The 15,549-nt window shown below is 36.3% G+C and overlaps 1 protein-coding gene across 3 annotated transcripts in view; it reads left to right on the forward strand.

The window, feature by feature from the left end:
• Window positions 1-15,549, forward strand: part of LOC125240832 (UNC93-like protein) — a 134,467-nt gene that overhangs the window by 54,047 nt on the left and 64,871 nt on the right. The window contains exons 2-3 of one of the 3 annotated variants that reach the window (XM_048148966.1): window positions 4,864-4,913; window positions 8,700-8,765. The exons of 1 other annotated variant lie outside the window; for it this stretch is intronic. The gene's annotated coding sequence lies outside the window, so the exon portion shown is untranslated. The remainder of the gene's footprint in view (window positions 1-4,863; window positions 4,914-8,699; window positions 8,766-15,549) is intronic. One more of the 3 variants, XM_048148965.1, reaches the window with a different exon arrangement.

Genomic DNA, 15,549 nt, shown 5'->3' on the forward strand with positions numbered 1-15,549 from the left:
AGGCCGCCACTTGACCAAAGATTTAACACTTTTAACATCTATTTCTGAATTATAAACCTTAAACTTCGTAATGAGGCTCGCCGTGACCCGTGAATTGAGGGGCGCTGGACACTGGACAGTGAATTTTTTTTTTTTTTTTTTTTTTTTTTTTTTTTTTAGTATAGATAGGTAGACGTTTGACCACGATCACACCTGATGGTAAGTGATGATGCGGTCTACGGTGGAGCACGCTTACCTATGAGATACCTATTTACTCTTGCTTTAAAGAGACCTGGATTGTACTCGTGCGGAAACACAGACTTAGGCAGGGCATTCCACTCCTTGGCGGTTCGCAAAAGAAATGTTGAAGCGAAACGCTTAGTGCGTATTTTTGGAATACTGACCATGAAGCGATGCCGCATTGCCGATTGTCTAGTGGTCCTATGGTGAAATGGGGACGGAGGAACAAGGTTATACAGTTCCTCAGCGCACTCTCCGAAATGTATCCTGTAAAATACCGATAAACTGGCAACCTTCCGACGATGCTCCAGGCTTTGTAGTCGAGAATTGGTCAGCTCGTCGTCATTGATGATCTTCTTGGCCCTCCTCTCGACTGACTCGAGCGCCGCAAGCTGGTATTTCGCTGAACCATCCCACAGGTGAGAACAATATTCTACACACGACCGGACTTGTGCTTGGTACAGGTCGAGCAGCTGCCTAGGTGTAAAATAATGCCTCACCTTGTTGAGGATGCCCAGCTTTGTGAATTGCTTTGAATGTGTTAAAATAGGTAAATAAATATTATAGACATTTTACACATAATTTTTCTTACACGTAGGGTATCTCAGTCCCACGGTAAGCTTCAGTAGGCTTAGGCTTGAGGCAGCGATACGCATAATCGGCATAATATATATTAGGTATATCAATACCTACGAGTAAATACCTAAATACACCTAATTATTGTGTGTATTAAAATATAATTTTATACCTACATAACGTAATTAATGTTATGCAAACATACAAGACTAAAGTGCGAAATACATAAATTTTAGGTTTAAACAAATGCACGGGATAAAAAATAGCAAATGTCGTCTCTGGCCACATTAAGAAATAAGTCGTGAACACAAGAAACAAATGGTAACTCTTTGTTTATATTTTTTTCTCGTCGAAAATGAATGAGTTCCATCGGTGGAGAGCCGAGCGCGCAAAATAAACGTTAATGAAGCTTATTGTTCTGCGTAATTAGGGATGGCCCGGAGTCGCTAAATAATCTCTGGTTTTTATACTTTTTATGGCAACGGGCTTTTTATGGCTGCTTTCTGCTGCATAACTTAAATACGTAATACGACCACACTATTTTTAAATACATATTTAGTATGGTAGCCTTATTCGTAAAAGTTCGACTGAGTTTACATTAACTGGCTGTGTGCGAAATGGTAAAGTAAATTCAATATCAATGCTGATGGTCGCGCGTGTCGACAACTTACTAGATACTTTTTGACCCTAGTACATAATATAATATGGGTTTTCCGTACGTCTCGTGATGAACGAGTTATCTACATGGCAATCAAAGCGTCGTCGTGATTCTATTACCGATTGCTGATCCAAAAAAGTCCTTTTTTATAGAGCCAGCGAGCTACTGATTAAATAGATACATAAACTAAAGGCCAGGCCACAACATGATATCAGCCCCTCTAGCACAACTTGCCTTGTCGCGCGCGAGTCCTTACTTGAAGTCGCGCTTGATATATGGACTCGCGCGCGACAAGGCAAGTTGTGCTAAAGGGTCAGGTCGAAGCTCTTCGGAATTAAACTTAGTTCGTGAAACTTGAGTTGTTTGTCGAGGTCGGCGAAGCGTAAAATTAAAGCAGTGTTAACCCGCCAAGATACGCTGACGCTCCTCGTACCGTGCACGAACTTTTTTTAGAACCGGAAAAAACGCGCCTTTGACTACGTATTATATTCTAAATTTACAATATGGAAAAAACATAAACATTAGATTGTTTGCAGTAGTTTTTAGGCTGCTTTTTCATCAAACCTAAGTTCAGTTTCTTTCTATACACATTACTAAAGCTAAGGTTTTGAATAAATACATAACACTTGTGTATAGGTACGCTACAATGTAGCTTTAGTGTTAAACACAGCCTTATAACTGGTTGCATTCTCTAAGACAGGGACTTACGTACATAGAGTCACGCCCGTTTCTCGGAGGGAGAGGCAGAGACCAAGGGGTCCATTTGCTACGATCCTAGCATACCCCTTTTGCTTCTTCGTTGTCAGCGTGCTTCAAAATTTACTTAAAAAATTAATGAAACTACACATTACGGGTGCTTGAACCCGCTACCGTCCTAACAAGCTAAACAGTGTTCTCCTTGGCCTACGAGTACAAGTTGTCCAATGTTTATTTTGTTCTTTATACAAACGTTTTTGGCAGAACTATGTAATGGCACTATTCGTTGTTGACATATAAACAACATTCCATTACAATCGTATTTATTTTTATCGAGATGGTTAGAAGGACGCTGGTTTAAATAACTTCGATGATTATTCTCGATATTACAGCCATGTACTTAGGCATATGTACCTAATATTAGTATGGATGGATTACTGTTAGAAGGCTCACCTTATTACATTAATTGCTTAGGTTATGTTATGTCGCGTACAAGCCTTACAATACAGTAATAAATTAAAACGATTAACATCCATTCACCTCAGTACGATGTAGGTGCCTCTTATTCACAAACCTTTGCCTGAAAGTTTGCGTTCTTATATTTACTCATTGTTGTTTATTTCTACGCTTGTTTTCTAGAATTGCATAAGCAAGTGTATAAATAGTTTAAAGATGACCGGAAGAAGAGCAAAGGTATAAATAAAACATATTATGTTGGAGATCAGAGGCGGAACTATGACGCTGTGACGCATCGTTTTCCGGACTCGTCGGCTGCATACTCAAACACATGCTCTCCATACGATGCAATTATAAACACTGGGCAGTACTATTCTATCATTCTGTTTGTCAATACTCTTCTTACCCAAATTCATTTTGAAAATTGCGCACACTAGGTAAACATAAACATAAGCAAATTTGTAATTGATCATCGAGTCAAAGTTTTTGAAAATTAAATATGTGAGTGTGTTTAGTAAAACGTCCCACTTTGTCGGTTACCATTAAGGCGAGATTTACTTCTATTTCTATATGAATAAAGTGACAAAGCGGCTTTATAGCAATCGACAAAGTGGGACGTTTTCCCGTGCACACTCACATATAATTGACAAAATGTTAAATAGCTTTAGCAGACAGCCAAAAAATATTGATCTTGCATGAAAATGGTTTTGAAAACGATTAAGAAGATCAACCTCTCTATGGACTTAACCGGAAATATAAAATCGTTACAAATAAACAAAAAATGTAAACACTGTCGATACAATCGTTATTCTCCGTTATAAATCGCGCCCTCAATGAGTATATAAATCACCTGGACCTGTAGCCAAGAGTACAAATGATGACGCTTTGTTGCGAATGTTCTGTCGCACTAATACGGAAGAGCAATGGAGAGAGATAACTATTAAACGCTATGGAGCGTCAACGATTGCGATATTGGCTAGAGGCCCTGAATGAACTGAAGCGTGACAAATATCACACGTGACGTTCTGCACTCGACATTGCTCGTTTCGCCTTGGTTTGCGACACTTGCTAGGTCCTCGGAGCACTCGTATACTATGTAAAAAGTCAATACGGCTACCACTCTTTGGTACACTAATTCAATATTTGGGGTCAATCTTATCTGAGACCAATTTTTGAATTTAGATTATTCGATTTCGTGAATTTCGTTTTGCGTTTGAAAATCGGCCTCCAAGTCACAATGTTAGCGAAGCATATATGTCAAATACTATTTACAAGGGAACTGCTGCAAGTTTTATGAGGGACTTATTATGTAAAGTAGGTACATAATATGTGTACTTATTAGCCATACAGTGTGCACACAGTATACATAAATACTATATCATTCATAAGTGAGGTACTCACAAATACATGCCCATGTCGAGATCCCAACTCCGAACCCCGGAACACCTGCTGGTGACTATTTGCCCATTAGCTAAGGACTGAGAGCAGGCTATTGAATTTAGTGCGAAAGTGCCATTATTTCTTTCAGTTTATGGCTTTCAAACGGTTCAGTTATGAGAAAGGTATTTCCGTGTGACGTACAAGACGCGTGAAAATGTACCGAAGTCTATTTCATTAACTGTAACAAATGTTTCGCTTACGGATTTATGTTTGTACTTATTAAATTAATAAACTGTTAATTAAATCACGTTATGAACTAAAGGAACCAACATTTTGCAAAGCTCGACCTTATTTGTTATTTTTCCTCCGAATCAACTGCTGAATATAAGTTTTGGTTGTTAGTAATCCTAATCTGTTATCATTGTCGGGACTTAAGGTCAGCTTTCATCGGGATCAGGAAAAAATGATGGAAGTATAGTTTTCAGTTACGCGTTCTTCTTGCTGATCTCGATTCAATATTCCATTGCTCTCTTGACCGTATGATTCTTATACACCAGTGGGACAACACATGAGGATGTGAGTTAGATGCTGCAATTCATTGCTTGTCTTTAGTTAGAGGAAACATAAAACCAATTTGAAATAAACTGCCAATGCCATAGTGCCATTATATCGTGTGAAACAAAACGTATATACTTGCGCCTCTATGGTCCCGAGGATGAAAAAATAAACTAAATTGTCGTGAGAATTAAAATAGGATTCTAAGAGCATTTTATGAGTTATCAGCGATTATGTTTGCGCGGCGAATTAGCACGGTGGTCACCGGCTATTGTGATATCCATCGCATAAATATTTTATGGTTGTACGATTGATTGTTTAAGGTCGAGAACCAAGGACAAACTTAGTGTCGTAGACGTCGTAGTGGTCTATGGTAAGTTTATTCATGTATATTTGTTTATTACCCTATACAACTTTTATAGAATAAACAAAGTAACTTCTCAAATGAAAACAATATACTACATAACCTTAAATTTACAATATCGACCAATATAATTCTTTAGAACATAAAAGATTGTACAATAAAAATAATCTTGGACGGCTATTAAATAATTCGTCACATTGTTCAGGTCGTAATAAATAATACTATCATCCTCGAATTTTTGTCAGAATATATGTAGTGACAGAGATGTATGGAAGAGAAAGACATGCTGCGCCGACCCCAAGTGACTGGGATAAGGGCAAGAGAATGATGATGATATGTGACATGGCGCTGTGTACCTAATCTCACCGACTCGATCCCCGTGGATTGGTGGATTGCCCTACCACGTGTGTTGTTGTTGTCCCTAGTGCCCGTAACCTCGACACGTGTGCTCATTGGGAAATTATTTCTCACAAACAAACACATGGAATAGGTAAAGCTATGTGTCACTTCACTTTGCCGTTTTGCCACTCTGCTTGAGCAGTTCCTTACATGAATGCCGGGTTTAGTTTTGAGTCAGCTATTTATATGTACAGCCAAAGACTATCACGCAAATTGGTGGGCAATAGTGTGTTCAGCTTCACGAAGTTCATTCAGTTCAAGAGTTCTATATTCTTCTATTAATAAATGCATTCTTAGAAACATAAAATAATTACGGGGTTTACAAGAAAAATCAACTTAATGCAGTTTCTTGAAACGATTTTCAACGCCCAATAAAATCTATTCATTTCGTCACATTTCGTAATAATTTAACTACTTCGAGAAATTTATTGTTGTTTTATGGTTTTTGCGTCGTGATATCCTAGCTCGTTTATTTGCTCTTGTATAAACCAGCAGGTCTTGCCGATTTTACCGTTTAATTTCACCAAAAAGTGTACATCATATATATTGAAATACATCCTTAAAAAAAAATTAAATTCGTATCTTAAATTCCGATAATGTACATACAACGGTAATGGTGTTGCATCTGTACGTGTTTGTCAATAATTCCTTATAATACCATCGTGTGATTCGTCAGCTCGTTTGCATTCTTCAATAACTTTCGTTATTATACTTCTGATGGTGCCATTTATAGTGAGTCTGGCTTATATTATTTAACGTCATCTAGTGAGCGCATCGAGTGTGACGATTTTTACTACACACGGGATAACATTATAATTATCTACACGATTACAAGCTGCATAGTATGTTAGTCTCGAAATGCATATGGTACTATACATATTAAATTCAAAAATGTAAGTCAAACCGTAATTAATGTCTTCAACTGTCTACACCTGATAGGGCGTCCAGAGAATTTGTCAACGATAACAACATACATTTCAATTAAAACTGTGTAAAAGAAAGTCCACTTTGCTTTAAGCTATTGGCAGTTTTATGGCTCATATAGCATAATATTGAATTAATAGGCAGCTACGAGTATTTAGAATATAAATATGAGCGTCCATATTGTATCTGTGATTAATGTCGGTCTATTTATACATATTACCTAGTTGCTTTTGTGCTTTCCTTTTCGGATTACCGGGATTGTTAATATTGTGTTAGTCAACGGTTTGGACATGTTTTGATGTGTAAATAATAGCCTGCAGATTACGAAGTAAAACTAATATATTATTACAGTTAAAAGTGATAAGTTAAATAATAAAAATTATTGTTTACCAACCAATCTAGTGGCATGTAGAAAATAGTATTTTTTAGTCAGTAATAAAGAAACTTCATACCTAAAGTAACAGTTTCTGTATGCCTCTTTATTTCTGAATACATCACAGTTGAGTTTCAGTTTCAGTTACTGTTGTTATATTCTAGGAAATAACTAGCCTCTGCGAATGAATCTATTTATAAATGCTTTAATTATCATTTATAAATTATAATATTATTTTATCTATTTCCATTTGTCAATAAGGGTAGGTATTACAAAGATGGTATTGTACTTATAAGTGAAAAAAAAAATTACATGTATATACTACTAGCCCCGATGCAAAAGAGTTCGTCTAGTAATACAGAAATATTTTGTTTATTCTAATAACATTTACACATGTAGGTATATCACGTCACAGTAGTGAGAATTGTAAAAGTACTATAATATTGTTTTCCCGTCACTAGCTCGGAAACACGTGTTTTGTCTTTTAATACCAGCGGATAAAAACACATTTTATCCACTAGTGGGTAAAGTAATTTAAACTTGAATAAAGTCAAATTAACTGCTTTAAAATTGATAAAAGTAGGTGAATCTAGTAATAAAGATGATTTACCACCTGTGGAACTACTGGAATCAGTGATAAACGCATTTTTTGCGTTGTAGTTTCCTCGCTATAGTGAGGGGAAAAGTTTTGTGTTATACTTGGGTGCAAATGTATTTTACTTCTCGTGTGTTAAAAAACTCGCAAGTTCAGGATTCTATTCTCGAACCACTCGCTTCGCTCGTGGTTCAACTATAGAATCCTTTCACTTGCTCGTTTTTCAATTCCACACTCGGCGTTAAAATACAACTTTGCACCCTTGTATAACAAATAACTATTAATTTGATTGTAAAATAAAATTGCATGTGCCTTATATTGTAAAAAAATCTCTCCTATAGCAGTTCTTCACGCATAGGCTTGAAGATTTGTTTTTAGTTTATTAGCAGAACTTAGTTACTTCCTTTGGGCCCCCTTACATCTGGCATGTATTGTAATACCCATCCTTAAAAGATAAAATAAAAATCGTAATTTTTTCCCTTTTAGTATCAATGATATTTCTTGTATTTAGATTTAGTTATTGTACAATACTGCCATAAAAAATAAACTAGATTAGTATTAGCATTAAACATTAATGATTTTTGAACTAAGACATTATTTTTGTACAAACAGGAGAACCTCAAAAAATGGTCTGACTAGACGAAAACACATGCATTGGGGCTAGTACGTAACATACATACTTCGCTACTTTAGCTTTTACTTGATGCTACCTAAGTACCTAACTGTATTTATATAGGTAACCCCAGACTAATAATATACTTAATTAATTTTTGGTCATAATTATTAAGAATAAACTGTTTTTATAAGAATATTAACAAAGATATAATTTCAAAATTTCGCTTTTCGGTGAAGGAAAACATCGTGAGGAAACCGGACTAATTCCAATAAGGTCTAGTTAACCTTCGGGTTGGAAGGTCAGATGGCAGTCGCTTTCGTAAAACTAGTGCCTACGCCAAATCTTGGCATCAGTTGTCAAAGCGGACCCCAGGCTCCCATGAGCCGTGGCAAATGCCGGGATAACGCAAGGAGGATGATGATGATGATGATATAATTTCAAAATTTGTATCTACCTGCTGTGCGAACTAAGATGTTTTAACTGAAATGTCGGGTGAAAAACTTTGGACTAAGATATCATTAGAATTAGGAACCCTGCCGGCGACATCACTTGACGTAAATGTGTCTTTTAATGATATGTTCTAGACAAAACATTGCAGAACTATTGCAAAACATTAAGACGGAGAGCGAACTCGCATTCGATTTTAGATACATTGCGGGCTATTGAAGTTACATCCAAATTCAGCCGATCAAATGCCGCATTGTAATTTGTAATGAAACTCTCATGCGAGGTCTCGTATAAAGCAGCCCTTAGACGCACCGTCAAGTGTTGTTTGTGTACCCCAAACAAAGGGCCTTGAATCACGATAACATAACACTTAATACTATAATTGCCACGCGAGAGTTGTGTCGGTTTTGAGCCGCGCTGACTGTTTCCGTCTGGTTGTAGCCGCCCGCCAGCAGCCGGGAGAGGCGCTTCGATCCTGTCCATCACACGCCACCAAGCGACCACGTAGTAAGTCACACACTTGCTTAACTTACACTATTTATTTACCTACATATATGCAATAATAGACTTATTGAAAGTAAGACTAAGCATGCAACTTAATGGCATGAGTCTGAAATAGGCCTTTGAGGCATTTTACGAAGAATTCTGGCGGAATTTTCTCGCGTTACTGTACCTATTCACGCCTATGTTCTAGTACATGGAAATTCAATGGGTAGATAAACCAAATGACATTGATTGTTAATTGCAAATGTTATGTACACATTTAGTTCTAATCTAACCCTACAAACTTGCATTATTTAAATTATATTTTCCCTTTGTCATAAATACAAATCTAAATGACAAAGGTACGGCTGCCTTTTCACACAACAGCGGTTGTAGTCAGATACCTAATTTTCCTCTCTGAATAATGATATTAAGACGCTACGGGAGCGAAAATGCTAAAATGGAAAGGAGCCCCCCTTTCAATTTGGGAATTTCAGTGAAATACACTAGTGTTATTAACTAGATTTATCGAAAAAAATATGTTCATTAAGAACAACTCAGTTAAAAGATATTGCGAAAAAATCTTTAAAATCGAGGTTCCGCTCTCGACTGTTTCCTCCTTCAAAACTTATTTAAACTGAACGAAATTTGAGAATCTCAATAACAATGAAATAATCTGTGTCGGACTTTATAGATTATTAGGCTAATTGTTACCGATCTTGAGTATCACACCTCTTTTTGAGCCTTATTGAAAAAGGCCGTTTTTAGAAATTTTTGATTGGCTCTAGCGTCTTTTAAAACGGTCCGACACGGATAATAATAATAATAATCTGTGTTGAAAAAATCATTGTTCTATCTTCAAAAACCAGGGAGGAAATAGTCGAGAGCGTTTGTATGGAGAATTGACCTGTATCATATCGTCTTAAGGAAAATTATCTTCTACATATTATCTACAATAATTATATTAATTATGTACCAATGTAATCTATAGACACCTTGCCTTTATACTTGAATTACGGTGTCGTGCCTACGATAACAATGTTGCCATCATACGACACGGTAGAACCTCATCGTAGGATTTATGAGCATTCGACGTAGAACATTGTCGCCGACCGTCATAATATTACATTTATTAAGACCGCTGTAATAAGGATAAGTTTATTATTGTACGGTCAGCCAAAAAAGTGGTTTACCACTTTTCGACTATGTTAAACACATAAGGTCGGAAAGTGGTAAACCACTTTTTTGGCTGACTGTACTTCATTACATTACCCATAAATTGTAAAATTTAGTAATGGACAGGGTGTGACGCTGTACTACGGAAAAAATCTGCGATAACTTATTTTCCCCACAATATGTACCTACATAATTTTCATTAATGGGGCCTAAGCCTAATCACGATGATAATCGTTTGCGCCAGAGCGAACGAAATGGTATACCTAGAAGTATAGGTATTAACTCTTCCACTATTCCATTATTACCTCGGAGAGAGATATTGGCTAGGCTTCCAGCAATATTTAAGTTGTGTTTATTATTATTTTTCACTTATTGAACATACCGACGCGGAAATGCTTCCAGCCTTCTGGGCACCCTACCGACCGACGCAATATTTTTATGTACATATATTTATTACGTGTTAGATTAAGTTTAGTAGTTTAAGTTCTTTTTATGTTTTTATACAGATGTACTAGTACTTATTGAACATAAGTTTGGGTCTAGGACAAACTCGTTTGTTTAATATTTAGTAATGATAAAAATACACTCGATATTTATCTACATTGCATTGATAAATGATACTATTTAGTTATTTACATATACACCGTGTTTTTTTTGTTTTCCGTTAAATTCGACACGTAGCTAGGTTCATTATCAGGAACCACCCTGTATATCACTTTTAGCTAAATTCGAAAAAAAAAGTTTCATAATTTTCATACATAATAAATGAATTTATTAGTGTGAGAGACCCTTAAGAATAATATTCAAGTTAGTGTCAAGTGATTGACGGCACATGTCAAAACAAATAACATTAGGAATTGGTAAAGGTTGTCACACACATGTTTAGTAATTATCTTTATTTTTTTAATAACTCGATAACCGTAAGAGTTAAGACGCTAGTTTCTTAGAGAAATTAATTGTATTTGATGTAAAGAACCTTCCCTTAAAGTTAACGGAATTCAATAAAAACAGGTTGTAGATTAGAATTAAAAAATGACAATATAATAATATTCTTCAATATTTTTTTATAATTGTGAAATAATTGAAATTAATAACACAACATGGATTTATTATACTTAGGTCAATCTACAAATATGTATAAATATTTTAAGACAATCTTTACTTTATTGTGCCACTTGTCGCTGCAGTGTCACAGCCTTGTGTCAATTACGAGCACTGAGCTAGCGTACGATTTTTTACAATACATAGACTATATGAGTTTTCACGTTTTTCACTGGTTGACTTTATTTACAGCGTAGTAAAGTCGAAAGTAGAATCCAAAGTGTTATACAAATAAGCTTTTTTGAAAAGAGATTTTCAACTAAGAGTAGTACCCCAGCTCGCCACAATGGGCCATTGTTACGTGTCATTGTGTCGCGGCGAGGTTTCCCGATACAACCAAACTGTCGTACTGCACAGTGATAATTGATGATTAGTCGTTTCTTTCTCTTTCAATACCTATCTGAATATTATACCACCAACGAAGATTAACATTAAACACCTAAACAAATATTATTAGGTACCTAACTACCTACATAAACCTTAATAGAAATCTACTCGAAAGGATCTGATTGACTAGAAATGCGCCCCCTCTTTACACGGGTAGTGATTATGAATTAAGTTTACACCTAAATCTTCCTCTCTTGTCTTTCTATGACGGCCACTGAAAGATAAACCGCATGAACATCCGATCCGTTTTTGAATTTTATATGTATCATGAAGTTACAAATAAACCCGCGGCGAGGGTCTTTATTTTATGGTGTAATATTCATGGTTTCTTGGAAAAAGTTCTTAAGGTGAAAAAGTGCACCTAATTAAAAACTCGCGCGTAACATAATTATATGGCAATTCATCTTGGCTGTTTACTATTTGTAAAGTCCAGCTATCACTTTAAGAGTTGGTACCTACTAAAAGTAACTACCAGTGGCGGAGCGTCGATACAACTCGATTCCCAACGGGTTCCCTAAAATTCTCTAGTATCTGTAGAAGTCCATACAAAATAGATACCAAAAACCCCTCTGGCTTTACCAACGAAAATTTTCACGCCCCACCACTGGTAACTACCAAACAAAGTCAGGCTCTATGAGCATAATAACTTTGACATTAGCGAAATCGCCTTGCCGTGAATTTTATGGAAGCCATTATTTAAGAGAGAAATACAAATTTGTTTATTTAGAGACATAATACGATATTGATTCGCGAATCAACTTTGTCGCGAGACTTCATATGAAAGTAGGTATAATACCTATAGTAAAATTAAGATCAGGTTAGTCGAGGGCGTCGAGGCCTATCTGGACGCGTTGCGGATGTTTAACCATGCCGACAGACGACGGCATGTGCCCACTTAAATCGATAAATCCAACAATATGACTTCGGGTTTCGATACATGTTTTGACTTTAGGCCTCCGCTACGCACGTACCTACACATCTGCTCATTTAATAGATTAGAATACATTCACATAACGCTTTTAGTACCCATTCCGTGCAATAGTATGTAGGCAAAACCTTTATGTTTGCAAATTATTAATTAATCTCTCTGTGCGAGCACCAGATGACACAGTTATATCAGTCACTAGGACTGCAGGAAAATTCATCCATGTCAAGTATGAACTAATAGTTATCCTCGGCGAAACACGTGGCAAAAAAACTGCGCGCGAGTTTCCACTCTCTTACATTTACTACAATACATCTTACGGTGATGTTATAGTAGTTATAGTCGTCTGCCGGCTATTAGCTGGTTTACAAGTCGTTGTCACGGTCTTACTTCCAATAGATAAATGCATTAACAGTGCATTTAATATTGAAATATTGACGCGTATATGAAGAAACACTAAATATTGCCTTGCATTATGCCTGGTTGTACACAGAACGAATTCCAATCGCGTTTAAAATATATCAATGTTCAGTGTCTTTATCACTGTTCCACATCAGTGGATGTGGAACAGTGATAAAGACACAAAGCGTTTCGATGTTGAAGCGAAAGCGATCATGACCTTGGTTAGGCCAGCTGGTAGCTCACCCCCCTTGCCATCATAAACTGACTTACATTTTATATTGACACATTATTATTCATAATTTCAACATCTTACACATGTGCTTAAAACAAAGTAGATATGACGAAATAAAGAAAATATACCTACATAAATCTTTCTCAAAAAAGCTCCAGTACCTCTATACCTAACTTACAGCGGTAATGACTGGCGCGCGTTTAGTTGCCCGCAGCATCCAGCGTGCGTTCTTCGAATCGTGAGAGTCAACAGCAAAAAACGCTTATATTTAGCCAATCGCGTGTGCCACGGAAATTGCGGCGATTAAAAAAAAACAATAGTACTTACCGCGGGACTACAGGTCATACGCGTAATTGTCTATAGGGCTGACGCGTAATTGTCTCGTTGATCGATGATGAGTGTTTTAATGTATTTCTTCCTTGATTGTGGTGTTCATCAGACAGAATTAATGAAAAATGCGGGATGGTAAGGTTATTAGCATTTGGATGAAGTATTAATGCAAATAGGATGGCGGAGCAGTGTACCTAAGTATGCGCTATGCATTTGTTTGCAATGTTCGTATGGTCGTTTTAAAATGGATTTTTTTATTACCTAGTAGGTATTTTCTCATCTCACGTGATGTTAAGATTGTGTGCGTGCGATGAAAAATACCTAGTAATAAAAATAAAACATACAAGTAAATTATCTTTTGCCGAATTATTGGTGATTACGATTAGGCTCGATCACGAATATACTACATATACACCGTGTCCAATAAGTTTGAATACAGCACAAATAGCCAATAAAACAAAATGAACAAATAGTTACTACATTATTATTATATTTTATGAATGGCACTCTTATTTACTACATTCACAACAAATGTTTTGGAATAACTCCAGCATTAACTTGTTTACCAGCCTCAAACGCTTCTCAAACGGATCACACGCGGCACGCACCGTTTTCTTCACATTTCATCCCAAATACTCTCGATAACCTTTTTGAAATGATCTAGGTTTATGATTTTATAAAAATTTAGTCTTCAAAGCATGTATGACCATACAAAATAGTCTAATACGCCTAAACCTGGAGACCTTGGTGGCCACTCATGTTTCGGATAAAAAACTGCCAAATTAGTCTGAAACTACGCTAGAATACCATTTACCGAATGTGCTGGAGGTGCGTCTTGTTGGGACACATGATACTCATTCCCAAGCATCCTTTTTAACTTTAAGGCATTAATTTCTCCAAAACCTTGGTTTTAAAGAAAAAAACGTTGATTTTAACGCTTTTATCTGTAAGTACTGAAGGTAGTTTACCTCGCTTACATACTGCATCCCACACCTGGGCCGATGGTGAGCTCTGGAACCTAGGCACATTTTTCTAGTTGCCCGGAACGTTATCTATCCTCGGTACCCATAATAGTTTATTTTGGACACGTGGCGTCTGTTTTATCACATACAGATTCTCCTTATAAAAAATAACTCGTCACCTGCGTGCCGAGCAAGTATTTTGTTGGCACTTTACCTCTTTGTTTTTCTTAGACACTTCGGAAATTTCATGTACTTTGTGCTTGTATTTTATTAAGAGGAATATACTCTTTAGTTTAAATAAGAATTTGATGGCCTGTGATCCCTATATCTTTAGAACTGAGGTAAAATGTGAGTATTCGGACTTATTGGACACGGTGTATAATAATTGTTTATGGACGAGATGCTTTTTACCTACATTTTACAAACATGCTGAAAATTCGCTAACTTTTTAAAAATTAAAAATAAGTCAGTGGCTTATTTTTTAATACATTAGCAGATACTTAACTCATTGTACAGTTAGTAGGCATTGCAATAGGTACTTAGCAGGCGATAATTCGAAAGTCACAGGATGTGTCTGTTTGGTTTGCAAAGATGATGGCAACTGTCCAAACAATGAACCTCAGAGGACGCTTGAGTTGCAGAAGTGTGAGCGCACGCAAGTTTTCCTTTTCAATTCGCTTCTGCAACTGTACATTTGTTCAACAACAATGTTACAGTCAAGTACAGGCAGCAAATAAGACAATTGATCTCTGAAAATGTAGACAAAGGAAACTTGCTTAATTCATAGTTGAAAGTTGAAGTAGATTCCACGTTGTTTAGTAACTGCAAAGGATTGACAAACAGCTAAACCTAAAAATGGGTAAAGTGCGTATTATAGATAGGTATAGTGAGCTTCAAAAGTGCATGGCGAATTTATCAATGAACTCATTCATAATTTCTCTATGCATTTCGCAACTGATTTCGCAGTTCACACAATAATTTTGATTGTCAATTTTGCGGTGTACCTATCTAAGTAGGTATTTTATTTATTTGATTAATCCAAAAGTATATTTTTAACTCCTTTTATCTAGTCTTAGATTCCTTAGCAGTCTGAGGCTTCAAATTAGAAAACGAACAGTATCTTTGGTTACCGCGATAGTTACTCGCGAAATGATACTCGTAGGTACTATGGAAACATAATATACGGCATTAACAAATTGATACATTTTATAATACATTTTGTGCCTACGCCATTTTTTTTTAGAAAGTCACATGGTAATTTGCTAAGATGTTAGCAGCCAAATTATGATTTCT

This window comes from Leguminivora glycinivorella, chromosome Z (assembly GCF_023078275.1).
Source record: "Leguminivora glycinivorella isolate SPB_JAAS2020 chromosome Z, LegGlyc_1.1, whole genome shotgun sequence".
In the NCBI taxonomy this organism is placed as follows: domain Eukaryota; kingdom Metazoa; phylum Arthropoda; class Insecta; order Lepidoptera; family Tortricidae; genus Leguminivora; species Leguminivora glycinivorella.